The following is a 14,554-nucleotide window of genomic DNA, read 5'->3' as shown; positions in this document are numbered from 1 at the left end:
GTGTCCTATGCAGGGAATTTGAGAGAGATGCCCCTTCACCCAGGCTTTCCCCAGCGTAAACAAATCAAGTTACCTCCATTGTTAATACCACACCCTGAAATCATCCTGGATCTGCACAACGGTCAAAATAGTAACGGATTCCCACCTTTATCGTCCTGTCCGTTCTTAGCCTGTTTACACGGATGGTTCGAAGGCAGAAGCGAATAGAGGCTGTGCGTCCGTTGTCGATAATATGTTCTTTTCCTTTCACACATTCAACGAACTTCGAAATGTATCGAGGATATTCGCTCTCAGAGGGGACATGAAGTGGCAGGTAGCTGAGAGCGATAAAAGGTACAACGAAGTTGGAGGACATCCGTTTTTATAGCGTTAAAGGCAGTTTATATATTTGCTTTTTATTTTTACTTAATCGTTAAATACTTTTTATCTTTCTACTCGGTTTCAGTTAATTTTTAATTTGAAAGTTTAATTTGAGTTTTATATATAATAACATTTCAAGGCAATGTCTGATTATCTATTCAACTACTTTATATCACTTTATTAGGAAATAAGGCTAAGAAATTTGGATCCACTGATAATTTTAATCTTTCCTTCATCATCAATGAACTTAAATTCATCCACCATGGGTGAGGATTGAAGATGAAAACTAAAAGGGGCCCCAGGGGCATTCAGTTTGGGAGCGTGGATTGGCGAACACAAGGACTTTCATTACAACCTGGCATTGCCTCCACCTACTTGAACGACGTTCCTCACATTCATCTATCGAGTCCAACCCTCCTTGGTCAAATCTTGTTTTGTCTGACTCCGGCCGTATTAGAGCCTTCGAGGCCTATGGATTCTTTCTTTTTCATGCCCTTCGTGGCCCTTGCCGTTCGTCCGGTAATTCCTTTTTGTTTGTGTCGGATCACTTCTTTTCTGTCTCCTCCTACGCGCTTTGGGTGGGGGACGCTATCTGTTGTCTGATGAAAGAGGACATTACAAGGGGTGACCAAGGGATGATGAAATTAGAACCATGTTATTACCTCTGATTAGTACCATCACGCGTTGAACACAATGCTTCGACTTTTCTAGCGATTAGTACCAATTGATTATGATTACACACGAAATGGCAGCACGGAGGATTTCTATCGACGTATGTCCATACCACCGCCGCAAGTTTTTCAGCCAGTAATTTCTCTGTCTTCCCACAGATCTTTTCCCTTCATTCTTCCCTTGAATGATCAGTTCACCTCTCATGATGTGCCCGGGGTAGCTGAGCTTACGCTCCTTGATGGTTATGAGAAGCTCTTCTTGTTGAAGATGTTGAGGACTTCTTCATTTGTCTTCTTTTCTACCAAAGATATTCGGAGTATTCTTCTGTATAAGTACATTTCAAAAGATTCAATACGCTAATTTCCGCAACCTTAATTTTAAGCATATTAACCGGTATTTGATGCTTTATTTCGCGGGCGGATCATCCGTCGGCTTCGTGTATCATATTTCCCGCTCACTACTGCAGCGTGTGTGCTGTTTCAGGTGGGAATTCGGGACGGCAATCGTCTTACGTGTCAGAGAAGGTCATGCGCACTAGCGACCACTAGGGACTCCGTTGATCGGCATGAAAGAGTGAGTTTGTTATTGTGTGGGGTCGCGCGCTAGTTTCTGTGCGTAGTTTCGGTGGAGTTTTAGACAACGTGTTTTTTCTGTGGAAATCATATGTTAATAATGTACGAGACATATTGATTTGTTTTGTATGTGGTAGTTTCGCGTATTTCAGTGCTTTTGTGTTGACCAGAGTTCATAATTTTAATGACTTCAATGTATTTCAGAGAGTTGTGTCTGTGACAGTTTATGGTATTTTCTCTTCACATGATGACTAAAAAACATAACAAACGTTAACTCCAAGTGTTCAGGTATACCTATAAAACTGAATTTCCGTTCATTTTAGAGTGTAATAAAGGAAACTATTATGCATTTTGTTCCGTGTGTCGGTGTGATATTAATATCTCACATGGAGGGAAAACAGATATTGTAGTCCACAGTGTCACACAGAAACTTCAAGAAAAACAGAAACGAAAAAAAATTAAGTAATTTGTTTGTAAGTGGGAAGGAAGATGATGCAGTCACTCGAGCAGAATGTTTGTTCACGGCGTTCATTGTCGAACATAACCTTGCATTGTCTTGTTCGGACCACGCAAGGCCAGGGTTTGGATTTGAAAAACACCAGAAATCACCTATCTGGATTTAAAAACTCTATAAATTCTCCAGATTTAGTAAGATAAGGCATTAGGCTAAAATTACACTTATCTTCCTTCAGTTGTGCTGTTCTGCCTCTGAAGATTAGTAACTCTAATGGTGTCCTCTTGTGAAGATAGGTCTAACCTATATTATACCCATATGATCAATTGAATACAATACTATAACACTAGCACTATTATAATGTGGAGAGATTGAAAAACGATGTTTCGACGATTACCAAAGAGAAGTGTTATACATAATGTGATATAATCGAACTGTAATACGGAGTGGAGTTAGATGTTTTTCGTAGGTTATTAAGACTTGGTCATCGCCAGTTCGTGACCACATGTAAGAAAATATGAACCTGATTTGTTCATACATGTATTTCTTTTTTGGGAAAGAGAGAATATATGTATTTGTATAGAAATTTAACCCATTAATGCATCGTTGTCATTATTTTGATAATGAATATCGAGGTGGTACGGCGTTAAAGGAGAAATGATTGATATTTATATGTGTAATTAAGAGTTTATACGTCGTAATGAAGAGATTATAAGTATTCTGAAGAATATATATGTTGATATTTTATTTTTTGCTAGTTGCTTTACGTCGCACCGGCACAGATAGTTCTTATGGCGACAATGGGACAGGGAAGCGCTAGGAGTGGGAAGGAAGCAGCTGTGGCCTTAATTAAGGTACAGGTTTGCCTGGAGTGAAAATGGGAAACCACGGAAAAACATTTTCAGGGCTGCCGACAGTGGGGTTCGAACCTACTATTGCCCGAATACTGGATACTGGCCGCACTTAAGTGACTGAAGCTATCGAGCTCGGTTATATGTTGATATGAATAATGCGGTTATAATGTTTACGTTTGGAATATGGAGAGAGATTATAGCCTTTTATTGGTAGTCATTACGTGACATGATACCAACCATTGATTACATATGCGTTCATCAAAATAAAACTTCCTGATAATAAATATTAAAGTGTAAACCTGATTTCTTCTAGTAGGATTCCACATGTTGAAATGAGTCTTGTTTGGTATTTGTTGTCGAAGCTATTATTTATACGTGGCAGCATTTTCTTAATTTAAGTCTCTGCTATTTACAAGTAAATAATTGTCATCAATAATATTCTCTAGATTTCCATCAGACAGTAATTGAACAGGTGCGATCATGAATCTCGATAGATGTAAGACCTGATAGGATAATGGTTATACTTTATTATTAGGCGATACCTACATTTATTTCTTAGGGAATAATATGAATATATTTATGCAGTATCATGGAGAAACAGATTGATATTTTTTTTTATGCGTGAGCTATAATGCAGAGAAAAATCGTTCACGTACAGTGACTGTATTCCTGCTGAACCAGCAGCAGCAACAATACCGTTTATGGCAATCGCGAACAGAGTGACACTACTCCATTTTCTTAAACATGGTATTGCGGGTATGTTCTCCGTTCTCGGACACGGAATAAATGGAGGGACAAAAAATTCGGATTAAATACCGGCAAGTTACCTCGGAATCTCCATTGATGCGGGACTGAAAAGTTACCATATCGCCATGTGGTGTCGTAGGCCTTTACCAAGACAAGGAAAACGGCTACCAAATGCTGTTTGCAGAGAAACGCATCCTGGATAGAGCTCTCCAGGGGTACCAAGTGGTCAGTGGTGGATCGAGCGGCTCGAAAACCACACTGGTACTCGGACTCGAGTCCTTGTTTCTCCAGACAGTACAAAAGTCGGCCCTCCTGTCAGGCCTCTATAGAGGTTCCTCTTCTGCAATGGTTGATTACGAGTTCTTTGTTTCCTCATTGGTGAGAATGAATCCTTAATCGATATCTCGGCCAACCCGTGATCCTTGTCAGAAGCAATGCGTAATGGCGCCTGGACGACTATAAAAGTTAATATACTTCTAGGGGCGGGTGGGTAAGTCGACTCCAGAATGTTGTAATCCTGCTCTCTAGAATGATTTTTAACGTATTTTTCTTTGTTCTTTGGTACAAAGTTCCACTTGTAGAGAGAATCCCTGCACCTTCTGTAACCAGTCTGGACCAAGTTGCACGTGGTACTTGGGATCCATAGGCAATGTTTTCCCCTCTGAAGATGTTATGCAGGGGCACGTTGGGTGAGTTATTCCATCGGCCTTTCTACTCCTCCAAAGCATTGAAGTTGGTGGACGTCTTCAGAGCAACTTCACAAAGGGGTGGATGTCGTGATTTCAGTCTTTTGAGATTCTTGCAGATCTTGTTGTACTCTCGAACAAGAGCTCTGGATCTTCGTAAGTCAGGTGGCATTATTCCTGACAACAGATGGAGCCTGTGAACTGGAGTTGATGTGATGGTACCAGATATAAGACGCATGGTGGTATTCAATTGTGGGTCAATATACTTTGTATACCGACTATTAATCCACTCTGGAGCACAGTAGTCAGCAGCAGAGAAAACCAGTGCTATGCGTACCTGATTAGTACTACTATGTGAGGAAAACCACGGATCTTCGTTGCCTGAGGGTAGTTCCATTATGTGAACACAATGAGTTTGCATTGCCTATGACCGTTCCGTAATGTGAGAAGCACCATAGGTCTGCGGGACCTGTACGACATATGAGTAGTTTCACAATGTGTGGACAACAGTGAGTTTATGTACTTTTGATTAGTACCGTTACACATGTGAATTACCATGGTTCTACTTTACTAGCGATATGTGCCAGTATGAGGGGCCGATATGACAGATCGTATTAAGGAATTTAGGGGCCAAGTCCTAAATGAAGGCCATATAAAGAACAGACATCATCATCCCCAGCTTCGTATTAAGGGATTTGAGATGTGGTGTTGAATTTGCATGGATACGATTCATTGGGCTGGTCGGGTAACAAATGTGCAAGTAGTCAATCAAGGCGGTGAAGGAAGGAAATAATTTACAAAACAAAAAGCACGAGAAACTAAAGGGCACATATATACAGCATGTACAAAACACATTGTTTGAAAAATAAAAAACTAATACGAAAAATGAACATTCACGCTGATTATGAATAATGCATTGCACAATCAGGTAAATTTAGCACATATGCTTGATTTCCTTTTATAAGTCTAATTATCACACAGATAGTAGGCTATTACATGTCCGGCCCTGCGGTGTAGGGGGCAACACGTCCGCCTGTCACCCGGTGGCCCCGGGTTCGATTAAATGATTAATATCCCTGGTCTGGGGACTGGGTATTTGTGACGTCCTTAATTTTCTTTTACTCACACACAACACTCCACATTACCGCCATTCCAATTACACGCAGGTTCATACAATATGGTGCCAGTAGGGGAAAAGATCCACAGGGATTGACGCCCCGAACTAATAGCATTTTAAAAGAATTTAAAAAATCTGCAGCAAGGAACAGTTTGAAAATAAATTTTATATTTTCCTTTCAATGGGAAATATCGTGTCTACTCAATGTCATTTAGTGTGATAACTGTAAAAACAGTTTTTCTTATTGTGTAGGCACAAACATACTGCACTTTTTACGCACTTAGAATATGTTTTAGCACTACAAGTAGGCAATTTAATGCGCTGTTGATTCTCGGTAAATACTGGCAAATGAGAAAGATAATCACTCCGAACATCTTGTGGTGGTGCTGGTGTAGTAGGGCTTTTCCTCTTCGTTAGCTGTAGCTGCACTTCAACTTCAAATCTATGCCTTCCCCGTGAGGGTGTAATGGGTTTTACAAACTTGCAGAGTAGTACACCAAGATCAGCACGGAATTCAGCAAGTGTCATAATAGGTTGTATCCCTTTTTCAGTAAGGCATCTCTTAGACAAAAGCCTAGCATTTCGGTCCCTAAACAAAACCAAGTCAATAATAACGAAATCATATAACCTCTAACATGGTCTCCATAAAAATATTCATGACTGCGCAGTGGGTCTTACAAGGAGCAAACAGTTTTCACTAAATTCCTCAAAAAACCATGTGTATATTATCCTAAGGGCACAGAAAATATTTTAACATCTGAAGTTTGTCACTCTATGCACTACCTAAGAACAATAGAAACACAGGTATTTGGAGTAATGGCTGTTGTCATGAAAACAATAAATTTTCTATGTAGGTGATCCCTTTGTTGGTCTATGGTGGATGATTTATGAACTAAAATGTCTGAGTAGTCCAGGCCTCACAAGGAACACCATCCTCATGTGGAAGATCGGTTATTAAGTTACTCAGGGATGCAAAAAGTAGTATACAGCAATACCTCACAACAGGTATATTACCAACTAAACCGTCGATGTATTCAAGTAAACATCGATGGTTTTGCGTTCATTTTCAGAACACAATGGAAATGTCCAAAAGGGCAACAACAAAGTGTTAACAGTCCTCCAGGGTGGAATTTTTTCAAGGGCATTTATCACAGCTTGGTACCTACGTGGCATGTTCCATATAAGTCGACGGAAGTCATGTTGTGATATCAGGTACCATTCTTCAATGAGAGCCTCTTCGAGGTCTTGGAGAGACTGGGGTGGAAAAGGACACCCACGAAAACTTCTGTCAAGCTTATCCCACACATGCTCGATGGGATTAAGGTCGGGACTAAGTGCTGGTCATTCCATCTCTTGCATGTCCAGTTCTTGCCAGACAGCTCTGGTGATGCGCGCTGCATGAGCCCTGGCATTGACGTTCATGAGTACGAATTCAGGGCCAACAGCGTATGCAGTAGCAGTATCTGCCCGAAGCACCCCGCAGCGGTAAGATTACCATGGACGACAACAAGATCCGTACGGCCAACTACAGTGATGCGACCCCACACCATTACAGAACCTTGTCCGAATCGGTCGCCTTCCTGGACAGCAATTGGCATGCACTGCTTACCACGGCGTCTTCATACTCGTTAACGTCCATCACGCTGTCAGGAGAAATCTGGAGTCGTCTGTGAACAACACAGGTCTCCAATGGCGAAGTTGGCAGTTGACGTGGGTACGGAAAAACAAGGGCAACTGCGCGATGTTGGTGCGTTAAACGGGGAATTCGAACAGGACGTCTGGGTCGTAAGGACACGTTTTTTAAACTGTTCCTTACTGTCTGGTCAGACACCGTGACTACAGTGACCCTAATGACGCAATGCACACATGGTCAGATATCGGTCATCCTGTAGGGTTGTCATGCGTCCACGACATTGTCCTGTATCTTTGTAGCAATTCCACAAGCGTTCAACAACTGATGGAGAGACGTTGAGATCCACAGAACACGACGAAAAGTCCACCATTCCTGGATCGAAGTGACGGCCCTTGCATTTGAACATCGTTACGATGTCGTATGGGATGTGCTCGTTTACGTACAATGTACTCAAATGACCGGAGTATTTTGTGTACCTCACAACGACACACAGACACAACGCTATTCACTTGGTTCAAACGTCACCATCCTCCTTAGGACTCATGAGATACTGTTAACGAAAAGGGCTCTTTGCAAGTGAAAATCTCACTGTCATAGATCTGATACACCAGATACTGTTAGATAGTAAAATGTGCTCCCTGCTAGTGTCCATCCATGCTTCGTCTGAATCACGGGTACAGGTAGACAGAGAAAAGGGCCCCATCCAGGAATCACTGCAAGCAAATGTCGCCATACAAGATGTGAGACACCCGGTACTTTTAGATTGAGAAAAGGGCTCTGTGCATGTGCCACTCCGTGTAATGGTCACCATCATCCTTCTGATACACCAGGTACTTAGAGATATACGCTCCCTGCAATTGCCACGCTGCAAATGTCACATACTTACTTTTGACTCACCAGGTACAGTGATATAGACAAAAGGGGTTCCTGAAAGTGACACTCTGAGAAATGTCACCATCCTAGATCTGACACACCCGGTTCGGTAATATAGAGGAAAGTGCCTCCTGCAAGTGTCAATCCGACTAAATGTCACCATGCTATATGTTACTCATCAGGTACTGTGAGACAGAGAAAAGGGCTCCATGCAAAACTCAATCCGTGCAAATGTCACGATCCCGGATCTGAAGCTCTCGTACGGTTGTATATTGTCACCATGCTAACACGGTAGATAGAGAAAAGGGTTCCTTGCATGTGTCACCATTCAACTTCTGACTCAGCCGGTACTAGTATATAGAGAAATATGCTCCCTGCAAGTATAAAACCGTGCAAATATCACATTCTACTTCTGACACACCAGAAACGGTTATATAGAGGAAAGTGCTCCAGGCAAGTGTCACTCCCTGTAAAGGTCACCAACCCAGATCTGATACAAAGGTAACCTTAGATATAGAAAAATGCTCCCTGCAAATGCCAAACTGTGCAAATATCATTTCTGACACACCAGGTACACCTATACAGAGAAGAGGGCTTCTGCAAGTGTCAATCCGTGCAAAATTCACCATATTACTTCTGACTCACCACGTGCGGTTATGTACAGGAAAAGGAAATGTCACCATCCTAAATCTGATACACCCAGAACGGTTATATAGAGGAAAAGGCTCCAAGCAAGTGTCACCATCCCACTTCTGACCCACTAGGTATTATTAGAAAGAGAAAAGAGGACCCTGCAAGAGTCAATCCGTGCAAACGTCATCATCCAACTTCAGAGTTATCAGTTACGGTTACATAGAGAAAAGGGTTCCCTGCATGTGTCATTCCGTGCAAATGTTGCCTCTCTACTTCTGATACACCTGGTACTGCTAGATAAAGAATCGTCACCCTGCAAGTGTCCCTCCGTTCAAATTACACCATCTATCCTCGACCTCTCCAGGCACCATTGTCTAGAGAAAAGGGCTAAGTGATTGTGTCACTCCCGGTAATGGTCACCATTCCACTTCAAACACACCAGGAACTGTTAACAGAGATTATTGCTCCCTGCAAGTGCCAAATCGTGGATATGTTACCATATCATCTCTGACACACCAGGATCTGATAGATAGAAACCAGGGTTCCCTGCATGTGTCACTGCGTGCGAATGTCACCAATCAACTTCTGACTCACCCGGTACTGGTATATAGAGAAAAGTGCTCCCTGCAATTGTCACACCATTCAACCGTCACCATCCTATTGTGAGTCCCAGGTACTGTTAGACATTGAAAAGGGTCCCGTGCAAGAATCACTCCGTGCAAATGTCACCATCGTAGATCAGAAGCACAAGGTTCGGTTATATGGAGGAAAGGGCTCCATGCAAGTATCACACCGTGCCAATGTCACCATCCTACTACTTACACACCAGGTACTTTTAGATAGAGAAAAATGTTCCCTGCAAGTGTCACTCCGTGTAAAGGTCACCATCACACTTCTGACACACTAGGTACTGTTTGATAGTGAAAAAGGCTCCGTGCAAATACCATCGTTCAATTTCTGGCTTATGGTTATGGTTTTATAGAGAAAAGGGCTCCCTGCAAGTGTCAAATGTGTAAAGGTCTTCATCTCACATCTGACCCACTAGGAACTGTTAGATAGGGAAGAGGGCTACCTGCGAGTGTCACTCCATTCAAATTTCACCGTCTTACCTCGGAATCACCCAGTACAATTACCTATAGAAATCAGCTCCCTGCATGATACACTCCGTGCAAATCTCAGCATCCTAGAACTGACACACCAGGTACCGTTAGATAGAGAAAAGTGGTCTCTGCAATTGTCACACCGTTCAAACGTCAACATCCTACATGTGAGTCGCCGGGTACTGCTAGATAGAAGAAAGGGCACGCTGAAAGTGTTTTTTCGTGCAGGTACGGTGTCAGGTGTGAAAAAGTTCCCCGTAAGTGCCACACCGTACAAGTGTAACATTCTTACGTCTGTCTCAGCAGGTACGGTTATATAGAGAAGAGGGCACTTGCAAATGTCACAACCGTACATCTGACTCACCAAGTACTGTTAGATGGAGTAGAGATCGTGCAAATTTGACCAACTTACTTCTGACTCACGTGGTGCAGTAATATAGAGAAAAGTAGTTCCTGCAAGAGACACCCCGTGAAAATTTCACCATCGTAGATCTGACACACCAGGAGCGGTTGTGTACAGTAAAGGGTTTCATGCAAGTTTGCACCGTGCAAACGTCACCACTCTGGATCAGACACACCAGGTGGGTTTGGTAAAGAAAAAAGCTCTCTGCAAATTTCTATCCCTGCATGTCTTCATCCTACATTTGACTTACCAGTTACGGTTATATAGAGAGGAGGAGTCTCTGAACTCCCTGCAAGTCTCACTCCGTGTAAAGGTCACCCTCCCACTCCAGCCACACCAGGCCTGCGTGTATGTGTCACTCCGTGTAATGGTCACTATCCCACTTCTGACACACCAGGTACTGTTAAACAGAGAAAAGGGCCAAGTGTATGTGTCACTCCGTGTGTTGGTCACCATCCCACCTCTGACACACAAGGTACTGTTCGAGAAGAGGGATACGTGGATGTCTCACTCCGTGCAAATATTTACATTCTACTTCTGACTCACCAGGTACTGTTATATAGAGAAAACTTTTCCCTGCAAGTGACACACTTTGCAAATATCACTTTGTCTTTCTTACTTCTGACACACCAGGTACGGTTATATAAAGAAAAGGGCTGCCTGCAAGTGACACTCCGTGTAATGGTCACCATCCCAATTCTAACTCACCAGGTACTGTTAGATAGATTAAAGTGCTACCTTCAGGTGTCATTCCGTGCAAATGTCATCATCTTACTTCAGAAACACCTGGTACTGCTAGTCTGTTGAATCGTCAGCATCCTACATCTGAGTAAACAGGTAAGGTTATATAGAGGAGAGGGCTCCCTGCAAGTGTCAACCCGGGCAAATGTCACCATCCTACATCTGACTCACCAGGTACTGAAACATATCATATCGCCCCAGGGACTTTTATTTTCATATTGCGCATCACTGTGGACGCGTTATATTTGAAAGACTTTGTTTGCGAGGTGGCAAGCGAACGGTTTTGTTCTAGGCCGCACCTTGGAAGGGCGGCCGGTAGCCAGGTTTGAATCAGCCTGTGGTTTGAAAGTTTGAACGACGCTGCGGGTGTGTCGCGGCGTCACCTAACGCGCGGTGAGTTTGAAGGGAGCCAATCGTGAGCTGTGAAAGCGAGTCCTACGCACATGGGTTTGTTCCAAGAGAATTGTGCGGGATTGCTATCTTCGATCATCACGGTGCCGACCTGCTAGAAATATGGGAGAAATCTGATAAATAGCCCGTGCTCCACGGTTTTGATAATTGAAGTTACACCTCTTTATCTGTTCATTTATCGCCTAATTTCAACCTATATATATTTGTGTGGCTAGGCTCTAACGGGCTTGGGCTTGGGGAAGCTTGGTCTTTCGTGAGTTGTCCGTGGTACAGAAGGTATTCTCCACGCCAGTCGAGATCGCCATTTTTCTTTGTCCGGTATCAAGGTGCTACAGTGACACGTTATTTCTTTATGACTGCAATATGATTGTTATGCACATAGAAGCGTACCCAGACTACATTAAAATGTATCGCCCGGGTGAGATTTACATTTAACAAATACTGGAGTGACAAGTCCGTATATGTGCATTTACCGCTACACGTGTGACGCTTCGCTCTTGCGCTGAGTGCGGTAGGTACCACGGATGTGTGAGCGCGATAGACCAAAGGGACGATAGCTGTGCATACCGGTATAATCACGTGAACTGACTAGCTGTGATACACGCCAACATTTCGGGTAAAGTTGGAATTCAAGAGGACAAACCGGGGCAAATATTCATTTATAGGAAGAGGAGTTAGAGATTGGAATAACTTACCAAGGGAGACGTTCAATAAATTTCCAATTTCTTTGAAATCATTTAGGAAAAGGCTAGGAAAGCAACAGATAGGGAATCTGCCACCTGGGCGACTGCCCTAAATGCAGATCAGTATTGATTGATTGATTGATTGATTGATTGATTGGTTGATTGGGTCGGTTTTCGCGAACGCGGAGAAAACGTGTGCGATCGTATCGTAATTGCTCTTTCATACGAACTGATCCGGGGCGTATTCCATGATACTTCGATTCTGATCAAAGAATTATTTATATCCATTTAAGTGGGCTAAGCAATATCTGCTTAACTAGTGTGCGCGTATGCAATTGAGCAAGTGCAGTGTTAACCTATTTTCCATTCATTGTAGGAGTGTTATCTGCAAGAACAATCATGGAAGCCACAAGTGTTATTCATATGTGTTGTGACGCCATCAAAGGTTGTATGATGGCTGAGTAATCTCCTGATGCAGCAGTTGTGCAGATGGCGTGAGGGCTGAAGACAACAAAGTTAAGTGGATATGTCAGATTTTTAAGCATGTCAACTCAGTTTCATCCAGTTCGAGTGTAATATTAACTTTATATATCAGCTTGCTAGAGCCGAGTCTTTATTTGTCAATTAAACAGTGGGAGATCCAGGGCACAATGCATGCTAATGCCCTCATTTGTGTTTTGATTCATGGTTAGTTTAGTTATGGGAACAAGGGGTGTAAATAGGTAAAGTTAGGAGTGTGTGTGCATGAATTTATTTAATCTTTCAGATCATTCCAAGGCGCATGTGTTAAGTGTAAGGCAGGAAGGTAATTTCATCATCAACGAGGCCAGGCCGCCTTCTTATTGGGGGATAGTTATCAGTAAAGACCAGTGAAGGCCTCTTCGATTTTATTTGTGCGCGATTTCAGGTATATATTCGCTGCCACATGAACGCCACGACGTCGTCGTTGGGTAGTCAATTTCTTTTCATCAGCAGAGACGACATGAGATCGGGGTGAAAAATAATGCGAGGGTTGAGAGAGGCTGAGTTCGCCTGTTATATGATGCGGAAGTCAGATAAGGATTTGAATGCCTGTGAACATGGCAATGAAGGGATGTTAGTAGGGACAGCTGCTTTATACAAGGATGGATGTTTCTGTTGTCATAGAAGATTTCATAAACGGGAGAAATAATTAGTTTACGTAATGAGGCAGCAGTATTTAAGAGAGAAACCTTCTTTTGTTGTGCGAGCAAGTCTGGCTGGGATAGCCGTGAAGGATCCAGCTGTGTTCCGGTCCTATGGAAAGGGAAAGTTTCCACTTGTCCAAGGGGATGACCTGACAGCCCGGCGGGCCACTTGTGACCTGGAGATGAGGAAATGCTCTGACTGCATGTATATATTTTCTGTATATTGCTTTTTTGTGCTGTTATTTTACAGGAGTTGTGTTTGTTTATTTATGTACCTTGTATCGGAGTGACTTGTCGTGTTTGTTGTCGGTGTGTTGTGTCTTGACGAATTATCTTTGTTTCTTAAATTTAGCCCGGAGCTAATTTTCTCTGGTGGTATGCAGCTTCAGGCTGGTTGTTTGCGACAGATCGGATCTGTCAGTAGAATCTGTGTTATATTAAAGTTAGGATCCCTGGATTTTCCCTTAGCATGATAAATAATTTTGCATATGTAAATAGGTGTATTATGGAATGAAACTGGCGTGACTTTCTCTTGTCGAAGCATAGCTTTGGACGGTCGTAATCGAAATTCCCCTCGGGGAAATCGGCATATTCACTTGGCGGCGTTGCCTATAATTAACGATGTAGAACAGGCCAAGATTTAATATTTTGTTTGTATAATTTATTTGCTCGGTATTTGGACCGACCTATTTCAGTAATGTAATTCGTAGTTATTTCTAATCTGCACGGCACATTATGCTGTTATTATGGCCGTTTGTATCATGTTTTATTGTATTTTGTGGAATTTCGTTAGTATGAATATTAATTATGTGCTCTATTGAATAAATCCATTTTTACCCCTTTATCTGTCTCTTATTCACAACAAATGCAACTGTTTCCCATTCATATACACCATTGGTGATTATTTTTGTACAAGTTAGATTTAATTTTCGCCCATAGACCGAACGAAACCACGAAGCTCTAACCGACTGAGTCTGGCATTCTGATATTGATGGATGGGAACGGTTCAGTACTGTTAGATAGAAAAATGGGCTACTTGCGAGTGTCAATCCGTGCAAAAAGTCCGATCCCAGAACATACGCACAAGGTGCGTTTGTATGGAGGAATGAATAGGTGTCTCTGCAAGTTTCCGTGCTAATGTCACCCTCTTACTTCTGACTCGACAGGTAATGTTAGATAGAGAAAAGTTCTCCATGCAAATGTCAATCCGTGCGAAAGACACTATCCTACTTTTGACTCACCAGATACTGTTACACTGAGAACAGTCTTCGCTGCAATTGTCAGGCCGTTGAAACGTTAACGTCCTACTTCTGACCCACCAGGAAAAGTAATATAGAGAATGGTCCGTGTAGTGGTCTCCATCCGACTTCTGGCACAACAGGTAACTTTAGATAGAGAATAGGGCTCCTTGCATGTGTCACTCCGTGTAATGGTCACCTTCCCACTGCT

Source organism: Anabrus simplex, chromosome 4 (assembly GCF_040414725.1).
Source record: "Anabrus simplex isolate iqAnaSimp1 chromosome 4, ASM4041472v1, whole genome shotgun sequence".
Lineage (NCBI taxonomy): Eukaryota > Metazoa > Arthropoda > Insecta > Orthoptera > Tettigoniidae > Anabrus > Anabrus simplex.
Note: the sequence above shows the minus strand (reverse complement) of the source record.